This window comes from Magnolia sinica, chromosome 10, assembly GCF_029962835.1.
Source record: "Magnolia sinica isolate HGM2019 chromosome 10, MsV1, whole genome shotgun sequence".
NCBI lineage: Eukaryota > Viridiplantae > Streptophyta > Magnoliopsida > Magnoliales > Magnoliaceae > Magnolia > Magnolia sinica.
In genome coordinates, this window is record NC_080582.1 from 17,300,681 (window position 1) to 17,313,683 (window position 13,003).

Below are 13,003 nucleotides of genomic sequence, written 5' to 3' on the forward strand. Positions count from 1 at the left end.
TGCATAGAGAGACACTTTTCAAGAGATTGCAGCATGGAATCCGGTCAGCACGAGAGAGAAAGTGACACAGAACTAGCAAAAATAAAATCCTACCTATACCACTTTCGCAGGTGCTCTCGATTGCATTTAGCGCATGCAACAAGCCTTTAAACCCCTAGGTTACCCCTAGTGGACGAGTTGTAGTCTCGTGAGGGTTTGCAGTAATGTTACCCACAAACATTGAACTAAAAAAAAAATGAAATGAAATGAAGAGCTGGGTTGCCTCCCAGGAGCGCTAAGTTTACGTCTTCAGCCAGACCAAAGCAACTACCATAATCCTATGAAAGCGATAAACCTATCTATACCTCCATCAGACTAGGAGATCAGTCCTGGTAAACAGGATCAGTCAGAGGCATGGACATGTCCTCTGAATCAAATTTCTCGACAAATGGCTTTAAACGATGTCCATTTACTTTAAACTCCTTGCCATTGTCGGGATCTCTTATCTCGACGGCCCCATGAGGATAAGTAGTAACAACAATGTAAGGGCCGGTCCAACGAGATCGAAGCTTACCCGGAAAGAGATGTAATCGAGAATTATACAAAAGGACCTTCTGACCAGGCGTGAATGATTTTCGCAAAATGTGTTGGTCATGAAATGCTTTCATCTTGTCCTTGTAAATTCTCGAATTCTCGTATGCGTCGTTCCGGATTTCTTCAAGTTCATTCAACTGCAGTTTGCGTAGCGAGCCAGCGTTATCTAGATTGAGATTAAGTTTTTTGATCGCCCAGTACGCTTTATGTTCCAACTCCACAGGCAAGTGACAAGCTTTCCCATAGACAAGTCTAAAGGGAGACATTCCAATAGGAGTTTTAAATGCAGTACGGTATGCCCATAAAGCATCGGTCAATCGGATTGACCAATCCTTACGATCTGGGTTAACCGTTTTCTCCAAAATGTGTTTGATCTCCCTATTGGAAATCTCAGCTTGTCCACTTGTCTGTGGATGGTATGGGGTGCTCACCTTATGAGAGATACCGTATTTCTTCATTAAGCTCTCGAATGGTCTATTACAAAAGTGTGAGCCCCCATCACTAATGATGGCTCGAGGCGTTCCGAATCGAGAAAGGATGTTCTCTTTTAGGAATTTAATGACCGTGCGATGGTCATTCTTTCGACACGGAATCGCTTCGACCCATTTAGTGACATAATCCACGGCGAGCAAAATATACAGATTTCCAAACGATTGGGGGAATGGTCCCATGAAATCGATGCCCCAATCAAATGCTTCAATGATAAGAATGGGATTCAAAGGCATCATATTTCGTCGGAACAATGCTCCCACTCACACGCTTTGCAAAACTCATGAGTGTCCCTAAACATAGTGGGCCGATAAAAGCCACATTGCAGAATCTTGGCCGTGGTCTTTTTAGCGAAAAGTGACCACCACAGCCTGAGAGTGACAGGAGATGACGCTCCGATGCTCATCGTCTGGTACACATCTCTTTAGAATTTGGTCGGGCAATATTTAAATAAATAAGGATCATCCAGAAAAGTTGCGCACCTCGGTGAAAATTTTCTTCTTATCTTGCGCGATATGTTGGTGTGAAACCCGTAGCAAGATAATTAGCAATATCAAAAACCAAGGTGAATGGGAGACTCGAAACAATTGTTCATCGGGAACATGTCATTGATATGGGTCGCCTCAAGGGAATCGGAGGTATTAAGGCGAGAAAGGTGATCGGCCACTCGTTCTCTACTCCCTTTTTATCTTTAATTTCCAAATCAAATTCTTGGAGTAGAAGGATCCATCGTATGAGGCGGGGCTTAGAATCATTCTTAGAAAGAAGATACTTCAGCCGCATGATCTGTATAGATAATGATCTTGGATCCGATCAGGTAGGACCTAAATTTGTCCAAGGCGAACACTACGGCTAAGAGTTCCTTTTCCGTAGTCGAGTAGTTCACTTGGGCAGGATTTAGAGTCCTACTTGCGTAGTGAATGACGTAGGGCTTCTTGTCTTTTCTCTGGCCTAGGACCGCCCCAAGAGCATAATCAGAAGCATCGCACATAAGTTCAAAAGGGAGGCTCCAGTCGGGTGGCTGCATGATAGGTGCAGTGGTTAACCTTAAGCTTGGTGAAAGCTTCCTGGCACTGCTCAGTCCACTCGTACGGAGCATCCTTTTGAAGAAGATTACATAAAGGGCGAGAGAGAAGACTAAAGTCCTTTATGAATCTCCTGTAAAATCCTGCGTGGCCTAAGAAAGATCGCACGTCTCTGATGTTCTTGGGTGGAGGTAGGTTAGAGATAAGATCGATTTTTGCCTTATCTACCTCAATTCCTTTGGACGAGATGATATGCCCAAGGACAATTCCCTTCTGAACCATGAAATGGCACTTCTCCCAATTAAGTACCAGGTTCTTTTCTTCACATCTTTTCAGCACACATTTAAGACTTTCCAAGCACTTGCTGAAAGATGGACCATAAACAGAGAAGTCGTCCATGAAGACCTCTAGATATTGCCCCACCATGTCAGAAAAAATACTAAGCATACATCGCTGAAAGGTGGCAGGGGCATTACATAGTCCGAATGGCATCCTTCGATAGGCAAAGGTGCCGTAGGGACATGTAAATGTGGTCTTTTCCTGGTCTTCAGGGGCTATCTCTATCTGGTTGTAGCCCGAATACCCGTCAAGAAAACTATAATAGGAATGACCAGCTAACCGTTCCAGGATCTGATCAATGAATGGTAAGGGAAAGTGGTCTTTCCTCGTGACGGTATTCAACTTCCTGTAGTCAATGCACATTCTCCAACCAGTAGTGACTCTAGTTGGCACGAGTTCATTATTAGCATTGGCTACGATGGTGATTCCGGACTTCTTAGGGACCACTTGAGTTGGACTCACCCATTGACTATCAGATATAGGGTATATAATACCCACATCCAATAGTTTAAGAACCTCGGCTTTAACCACTTCCTTCATATTTGGATTTAGTCTACGTTGTGGTTGCCGAGCGGTTTTTGCATTATCCTCAAGATATATGCGGTGAGTACAAATCGAGGGATTAATTTCCTTGAGGTCCGCTATCGTCCATCCTAGGGCTCCTTTATGCTCAATGAGAGTAGATATAAGCATACTCTCCTGTTCTTTCTCCAGGTGGGCAGAGATCACCACCGGGTATGTCTCATCCTGACCTAAATAGGCATATTTCAAATCAGAGGGCAAAGGTTTTAGGTCAAGCTTCGGCGGCTTGAGATTAGACGGTAGAGGCACTACATCAGTTTGTGGTAATTCTTCAAATTGTGGCCTCCATCGGTTAACTTCAAGTACCGGTGCAGTATCAAGCAAGGCGCACGTCTCCCTAATCATGTCATCATCAAAATCATGGGAGTGGGCCAGGCACATCTCTAGATGGTCGGAGGATAAGGTTAGAGGTGTCGTATCTTCCACGAAAGAGTCAATCATGTTAATGTCGTGGAAATCGTCATCATCCTCCAAGTTGCTGCCGTTATTGAAAAAATGTTTGACTCCAATGTCAAATTTCCAAAAGACATAGTCATGATACCATTCCCGCAATTGATAATTGCATTTGACGTGGCAAGGAATGGGCGACCAAGAATGACAGGAATCGAGTGCTCATGTTATTGATGGGTTCGGTGTCCAGGATGATAAAGTCTACGAGGGTAGTAAAATCTATCAACTTGGACCAACACATCCTCAATTATCCCTCTTGGTACACGAACAGAGCGATCAGCAAGTTGTAGTGTAGTTAGGGTGGGTTTTAATTCACCCAAACCTAACTGTTTGTATACCGAGTAGGGAATCAAATTGACGCTCGCTCCTAAGTCAAGAAGTGCGTGATCAATTCGATGGTTCCCGATTACACATGATATGGTTGGGCTAACGGGATCCTTGAATTTCTGCGGCACGTCTTGCTTCAGGATGGCACTCACTTTCTCAGTCAAGAAGATTTTCTTTTGAATAATTTTCCGTCGCTTGGTCGTGCATAAGTCTTTTAGAAATTTGGCATATGAAGGTATCTGTTTAACGACATCAAGTAGAGGAATGTTGACTTTCACCTGTTTCAACACCTCTAGGATATCCTGAGAGTTAGAGAGAGGTTTTGGTGAAACCAACCGTTGGGGGAATGGAGCAATGGGCTTCTCTAGAAGTTCCGGTTCTACTTTTTGTGGGGCATCACTGGATCCATCATTGTTGTCCTCTTCTGGTTCTTGAGGCTTTTCAGGTCCAACCGGAAGAGTTTTATCAATGATCTTCCCACTCCTAAGAGTGGTGATGGATTTAGCATGTCCCATCTGATTTGAAGAGCTGGGATCATTATTCTCGTATTGCGGTTTAGGATTGGGGAGAGGTTGTGCAGAAGCATCCCCTTTTCTATAACCGTCATACGAGAATCTATCTTTGGCATAAAATCTGTAATTCCACGCATTGCCTGAGCCGGCTCTTGTATGGGATTTTGAACCGGTTCCTCTTGAGGTTTCACTTGATTTGGATTTTGATTGAAGAAACCTGGAGGAGTCGCCGTTTGTCCATTCCTCCAACTAAAGTTTGGATGATTTTTCCAGCCAGGATTGTACGTATTGGAGTTAGGTCCAGAAAAAGGTCTTTGATAGTTGTTTACGGCATTGGCTTGTTCATTCAACACTCCTCGAAAGGCGGGTATTGTAGGACAGTTTTCAATTGTGTGAATGTTGCAATCACAGATGCCGCAAACAATTTCATTGACCTTATCCTTCTTTCCTTCCATGGCCTCAACTTTCTTTATGAGCGTAGTCACTTTACACTTGAGATCATCCTCTTCTTTCAAGAGGTATAATCCACCTTTCTCCTTTAATTGAGTCGGCCTAGATGTGGTGTTCGTCTTTGTGTAATAGTCCCAAGATTGTGTTTTTTCAACCAAACTATCGCGGTAGTCCCATTCCTCGTCGTTATGTTTATTAATGAACTCTCCTTTACACATTGTCTCGACCATTTGGCGCATGGAAGATGTCAATCCATCATAGAAAAAATTTGTAATGCGCCACGTTTTAAATCCGTGCTGTGGGCATGAACTGACCAAATCTTTGAACCTTTCCCAACATTGGAAGAATGTTTTATCTTCCTTTTGGGCAAAGTTCATGATCGCTTTTCTGAGGGTAATCGTTTTATGATGTGGGAAGAATTTTTTTATGAATTCCCTCTGCATGTCGTTCCACGTGCCAATGGATCTAGGACGTAGTGAATGTAACCACGTCTTAGCTTTCTCTTTTAAGGAAAAAGGAAAGAGTTTCAGCCTAATTGTATCCTCAGATACATTAGGAAACATAATGTAGCTATTATCTCATCGAACTCTTTCAAATGTAAATATGGATTTTCAGATTCAAGTCCATGAAATTTGGGAAGGAGTTGGATAACTCTTGGCTTGATGTCCATTTGTCCTGTGTTTTCAGGAAAAATCATGCATGAGGGCGTACTCACTCCCGCCGGTTGTAGAAAATCTCGTAAAGTACGAGGCGGGGGTGCTTGTTGCACCTCATTCTCATCATGGTTATCCTCCACCCTGGGTGGAAGTAGAGGAGGTTGGTCTTCAGCCATAACCTCAGTTAACTCAGGGGATTTCGAGCGGTGTCTAATCCTGCGATGGATAGTCAACCCCTCAACCACTCCTCCTTCAGTCAAGAGACGTCGAGTGTCGTCACGGGCCCACTTGGGCATGAAACACTCGCAGCCCTCAATTCACAGCCTAATCCTAAGGAAGGAAAAAAGAAAATCTAAAATGAAAGAGAGGGAGAATTGGAAAGGAATTACCAAATTGAAGCTCCTAAGTTAAGGACCTGCAAAATAAAACAAAAATAAGTTAGATTCTATAAAGGAGAGAAACGATACTTTAAAAGAAAAATAACAGTAAAGTAATTTCTAAAAGAAAGTATTCTTTAAAGAAAAACGGAAATTTCTAAAGTAAACTAGGAAAGCCTAAACTAAAAAGTAAATTACTACAAGAAAATTGAAAAATAGAGAGTAGGGAAGGAGTGTACCAAAATAGAGATTTCTATCTTAAAGGCCTACAAAATAGGAAGGTTAGTTTCTAAACAAAAATCCTAAAAATAAATTAAGAAACAGAATTAGATTCAAAAAGTGTTAGAATTAGAAAGTTAATAGAACCAAAATAGAAAGTCAATTTCTAAATAACCTAAATTCTAAAAATAACCTATTTCCTACAGAACAGAGGATACTAGAATTAGAAAGTTTCTAAAATCTAAACCCTAATTCTATAAAAAGAAAAAGTAGAGAATTTAAGAAAGAATTACCAATTTAGAGATTTTATGTCAGGATCCTACAAAACAGGAAACAAGTTAGTTCTAAAAATCAAATAGAAATAAAAATCTAAAACTAAAGTTAATAAAATCCTAATCTTATCCTAAAACTAATTAATTTCAGAAAATTGTAACTATCAGTCCCCGGCAACGGCGCCAAAAACTTGTTCACTCCCCAAGTATAGGGTTGTGATGTAGTAATAAACTCGGTAAGACCGAGGTCGAATCCACAGGGACTGATACCTGTACGTTATCTGAAACCAAGAAGAACTAGAACTAGACTAAGATGTGATCTAAACCAAATAGAAATTAAGGAATAATTGTGGAAGAATTATCTAAGACTTTAAGGAATTCTGAGAAAGGGAACTAGGGATTCAGAGGATCCACTTGTAGAGATCAGGGAGATCGTATGCCAGGATCACAGATTATGGAAATTTACTGTACTGCCATTGATATGGGTTTCAAGAGATGAAGAATGGATGAATTAGAATGGATTCCATCACCAAACCATGCCCAGGAGACAAAGCAAACAACAGAATTAATCTAATTATCAATCAATCAACATGCCATGAAGATCAGGAAGGTACTGTCATCCTATCATGCCCATGGGACAATAATGAACAACAGGGCTTCCTGACTTCATGAATATAAAAAGAGGAAAGGAATATTCAAAGCTATCACAGACCCATTGTAATTGCAGTCACAATAGACCATTAAAAACTACAAACATTCCCTTAACAATTAAACCATAATCAAGTTCAATTCACGATTAAATAGTTAACCCAGCAATCAGAGTCTCCCATCTCACTACAAGCTTCACCTCTTAGCCCTAGCTAAGAGGTTTAGCCCGTCATGATGCGGGCTAAATTCTAATTAAAAGAAAAAGAAGAAGAAAAAGAAGAAGGAACAAAAAAAACAAAGCAAGGAAATAAAGTAAAAGAAGAAAAAAAAACTTCTCTCTCTTCTCCTTGTCTTCCCGTATCTCATCAAAGAACTCTTCCCATGCACAGCAGCAGCAGCAGCCCCGTTTTCTTCTCCCAAACGAAAACTCCTCAGCAGCACATTCAGCAGCCCCTACCGCAGACCGTCCTTCCTTTCTTCCCGTTTCTTTCCAACCAAAGACGAACTCCCTTTGGTTCTCTCTCTTCTCTTTCTTTTATAAGCAGAGAAGATGGTGGGGAGGTCGGTTGCAGGGAACCGACCTTGCTTACGCTGAGAAAAATCGGAATTTCTTACGCACAGCAGCGTTTTCTCTCGCAGCAAAACCGCGAGACCGGTTTGTGTTTGGATGAGATGTGGACCAGCATGCGATCACGTCCGGGCATTCCGTCAACTTGGGAAGGGTCTAAATTTCCCTCCCAACAGTTTGGACGGTGTCGATCTTTCAACCAATCACCTCCAAGATCATTCAATGGGCCGTAAAAGCCGGGGCAGCGTCCGGAACTTGCGGACGCTGGCTTTGCGCTGTGCTGGACCTTGAGGGAGCCACTCTCGGTGATCTTCCAGTGAATCAGCGTCGATAATTAGATTCATAAGATCTACTTAGGCCAATCTTTCAAATTCGAAGTGGATCCGAGCTTTAGGTAGACCACACCACTAATCAACGTAGCAGAAGCATCCAGTCTTTGCATTCTTAATCGTTTACATAGTTGCAAGGAATTGATCAGGCTTTGGTCGATTTCTAGGCCCACTCCTGATGGTCGGTCCGGATTCTACCGTTGGTGCACGGTGGTGGCCCACAAAGGAAAACCGCAGGCTCTGTTTCGTAATAGAAACAGAACTTACGTTTTTGAAGATGAGACGTCAGGGAGAGTCTTGCCATGCAAGTTTAGTGCAAAAAGTGTAGTACGTACACTGTATGATGATTATGAGAAATCCACACCATCCATCTTGTTCCCCATTTCATTTGAGCCGTGGGGCCCGAAGTTAAAGCGTATCTGGACAGCGGGTGGGCCCCAAATCAGGGTTTTATGGACTGATCTATTAGTTCTGCCACTTTCACGAGGATCCAATGGCTGAAATTTGACGTGTACGGTTAATTTATGGTCCCAATCCCATGTATGAAGTTTCGAGCCAATCGGATGGTGGGAGCACTGTGATCTTGCATTCTGCTTAACTTTCAGGCCATTTGAGCTTCAGTTTCTCGATTTTCGCGGACTCCTGGTGTATAATTTCATCGCTCTTAGTCTTCTAGAGTCCGTTCCCTGCTTTAGTGTCATCAGATCGGTAAATCCATGCTTTTTAGTGTCCTTTCCCAGTCCAAGCTCATGAAGACGCCCTGCATCACAAATTCAATTAAATTAGGCTATTAAACGGTGTCATGCTTGTAAATCCATGCAATAAATGGGTCTGATATGCAATATTTGACCCTCAACAATCTAACCTGTTAATAGGGTCACATTGACATGGATGAAGGGAAAACACACATGTCAGCTTGATCTAAAACTTTTGTAGCCCCTAATAAATTTTTACTGGTGGACGTTTAATTATTGTTGTTTCTTATGGTGCGGTCCACTTGAGCTTTGGATCTGCCTCATTTTTGGGCTCATGCCCTAAAATTATTTGGCAAAATGGATGGACGGTGTGGATATAACACATTCATCATGGATGGGGCCCAAAAAACTTCGACACTCGTGTGCTACACTTCACAATCCAAGTCCCACCTAATTTGGGCCCTTAAAAAATTGTACACAAGTCATGTATTAACTTAAAATTTACCAATTAAATTATGGACTGTAATTGCTAACTCATAATGCCAAAATCAAATTGTTTGAATAGTTTAATTATTAATTTGTGGACACTTACTTTTTAAAATAGGGCCTTTTGATTATTTTTTTTCATGATTCACTATCTAATAAATGTCCATCAATTCATAAGTGGGATAATTTCAATAAATTGCATGAATTTGAGGCTGATTTAGGGCATGGATTGGTCCTCCAAGTCAGCCCCAAATTGGCAATGCCATCTACCTGAATTTAATTTTATTTTTTTAAAGAACTATTGGGAGAAATGATATCAAATTGTTAAGTATATAAATTAGATATTTAGAAAAATAAATATATGGATTTTGTAGTCAAATTCAAGTTATCTGGTTCATAAATTCATCAAACAATCCGATACAACTTCTCACCAAAGAGTGGACCGTTAAACCACCATAAACATGTTCCAATTTATAAATGAATGCATATTTGGAATGCTTAAAATATTCCGGATTTAATCCATATTTTTTTATTTTTTTTTGGCAAAAAAAATTTGCGCCGTTACGGGCTGTTACGCTCCCGTATCGCGGTTACGCCCCCATATCCGTATCAGTTTCGGAGGGTACCATTACACCAACCGATACCGATACGAGACACCTTGCTCATCAAGGGACCACACTCATCAAACAAGACACATGTACATTGAAATGTGAACCACAGGCGGTATCTAAAATTGTACAATAGCTCGCAACTAACTATCAATTCATCATCATCATCATCTAAGCCTCGTCCCAATTACTTGGGGTCGGCTACATGAATCTGTCCCACCATTTTATTCTATCCCAGCTAGATAAACCAACGATGTTTCAGACTAAAAAAAATGAGAAGAACTCACTTTCTTGTTACTTGCTGCATCTTCTGCTTGTTTAACTAGGGTGGTTCCTTCCGCAGTAACATGCTGCATCACAAAGCACTCCGTAACCGTAGAGAGGCAGGATAAACATATGAGGGCAGTTGCTATGTTCTATTTATAAAACCAAAATGCAACTTTGAAAGGAAATGCACCCCACCTGCTTAAATATTTGAGAAATGGGATCTAAGCCTCTAATCATTCTACAAAATAGCCTATACATCCTTGAGAGATCATCCACCTAACACAGTGAAGACAACAAGAATATTTTTTGCTCATTAAATTGAAAGACAACGCATAATCTTCACACAGCAGCAACAACATAACCAACAACAAATTACATTTACATCTCAGTTCATACTTGGTGATTGTATGTAATATTCGTGAATGCTTCCACAGGTTGTTCTACTACAGTATAATCCTTAGCCCTGCAATTTTGAGGAGAAATATACACTTAGAACTCCAAAAAACAAAGTTAGACATGGCCTGAGTGTGATATTACCTGCTACATGTATTCGTGAAAAGCATAATAAATGCCAATTATATATAAATACTTTTTGATAAGCGTAGCAGATTTGAGTACTCATTCTGTCTAGACCTTGTTCTCTGAGTGTGATATTACCTGCTACATATATTGGCACCAAGAAAAAAGTATAAGCAATGTTTATTGGCTTCTTGAATCCTGAGTTCTTGGGAATCAATCCTTTTTGCACATTTACATGAATCAGGTCGAAAGAACTCTAATGGTCTCACAGCAAGACGATGAAATATTCTAGAAAAGAATGCCCATCTTGATCTGTAGTTGATTAAAACTTTCAACCTACTAATGTATGCATGATATTAAGCAAATGTGCCGTGTTTGAAGTTATGATAGAAAAAAAGCTGTTAGTCATAAGGCCAAATATGCAAACACATATGCATGCATGTGCAACATGTACATGTACACCTCTGTATATAGTATGAGGATATGCATGTACATAGGCATGCAGAAAGATATATGCAGACAGAAAGATGATCAGCTATTATAATGCAAGATAAAATCTTACTTGTGGAAAGAGCAAAATGAGAATTTTTGTGTTCTGTTTCCCATTTTTCACCGAGCAGTGCAACTGCAGTTTGACAAGCTTAACTGTAAGTGAAACCATACCAAAACAAACATAAGAATCATGGGACTCCATCAGTTCAAGGTCATTATGAACTGATGCATTTTCAACACTCCAGTACATAAAGTGGGGGGCAAAGTTCAAACCTACTTACCAACCAAATAATAGCAACAATAATGATGATAGTAATTTCTACTGAGTTCACTCCATATTCTGATTTACAAATCAGAAACTGAGAACACGGGGAGTCGTAACATAACCAATAACCAAAATAACATGGAAGAAAACCAGTTGACAAATGCCATCACTTTTGTGCAATAAAAACTTCATCAAACTAGGCTCTTAACATGTCAGGTTCAGGCCGGGTACTGGTGTCCCCATATTCTGGACCTCACTAAGAGTATCAAACTTGGGCCTGTTGAGTTCTGATTCAGAGACCACAATATGAATCATCACAACCAGATCCAATCAGATTTGGAAATCCCATTGGGTCTTGTCAGGTCTAATTTCAAGCACATATTAGGATTTAAAATGGAGTCTGGATCTGGAATCGGGTCCAGACTCATGTTCAGACCCGATCCAGATTCTGGTCCATACCAGAAACATGCCTTTCTATGTTTTTTTGGGTAATAAATATAATTGAGGTACAAATTTAAGAAAAAAATCACATACTTGGTAGCCAATGGGTTCCCGAGTTGGGTGCCAGACGCAACCTTTTTTTTACTTAAAAGGCCATGAGATCTTATTAAAGCCAAAACAGGATAACAAGCATTGAGTATGCAAAGAGGATAGCAAGCGACCCTCTCTTCACTCCAATTCTACCAAGCCTACTGGCTACCTGTACTTCCCTGGAACTAAGGATGTGACCCAACCTGAAATGATGAATGGCAAGACTATTATATGTCAGGTGGACCACATCATTATATATCCACACCGTTCCTCTGTTTTCCAGCTTATTTTAGGCAATGGTCCCACAACTGAAGAAATAAAAATTTCAAGCGGACCACATCACAGGAAACAGTGACTGTTGGCCATTAAAAACCTCTCATGGGCCACGAAATATTCGAATCAATCTGATATTTTATTTTATTTTTCATTTCTTCCAGGTCTGCGTGATCTTATCTATAGGTTGGATGGTCAATAAACATTACAGTAGAAGCTAGATAATTTTTAATGGTGAGTGTTCAATGACTACTGTTTCCTGTAGTATGGTTCACCTGAAATTTATATATGCTTTATTTTTTGTACCATGCTTTAAATTAAGCTGGAGAAACAGATGAATGACATAGATATACAATTAATACATATAGGTGGGTCCTATGGTTAGGGCCTCACCACATTGGTGGTGCCGGGGTCACATACAAGTCGCTCTCCATAACGTGGCCCACTTCAACTGCATCTGCAGACCACATTAATACCCTCTCTGTAAACAAGCTGAAACCACATCCTCTAATAAACCAATCATGGCCCCACATTCATCTGCACAATTAAGAAAAGGAGAAATACTGTGATACTCTTGCAGAGTGTGAGAGATGATACGCAGGCACTTAGAAATTGCATGCATGGGATACCAGTAATTCAAATTTAACTGTCCAAAATATGTCTTCCCAATTTGGATGTATCATGAACTAAAATTTATGATTTTATATATATATATATATATATATATATATATATATATATATATTTGTTTTTATTATCCACTATCAGATTGGTGGACATTTATTGGACGGTTAAAATGAAAAATATCCAATGGTTGAGTGAGTGCATGCATCTGAGGTTAGAGTCGTTCCATCAATCTAATTTTCGGAATTTAGTTAATGTATGCCACGTGTACAATTTCTACGTGCCTGTGTATCAAGTATCCCACGCTGTCTGAGTATATCATGTAACTACAAGAGCCTGCTAACAAACAATACCATGTTTGGCAAGCTACTTTGTTATTCACCTAGATCAGGAAAATAGAAGAGAACAAAATCCAGATCATCATAGC

At 40.3% G+C, this 13,003-nt stretch overlaps 2 protein-coding genes and 1 non-coding gene across 4 annotated transcripts in view; 2 read left to right on the plus strand and 1 right to left on the minus strand.

Annotated features, from left to right (window-relative positions):
* The window catches only part of LOC131258086 (uncharacterized), a 56,247-nt gene that overhangs the window by 32,085 nt on the left and 11,159 nt on the right, over positions 1 to 13,003 (plus strand). The gene's annotated exons all lie outside the window — the stretch shown is intronic.
* LOC131258084 (uncharacterized) overlaps positions 1 to 13,003 on the minus strand; it is a 173,187-nt gene that overhangs the window by 7,531 nt on the left and 152,653 nt on the right. The window lies entirely within an intron of this gene.
* Positions 5,036 to 5,142, plus strand: LOC131217795 (small nucleolar RNA R71). The gene has a single exon (XR_009157385.1). It is a non-coding gene; the product is annotated as a small nucleolar RNA R71 (small nucleolar RNA).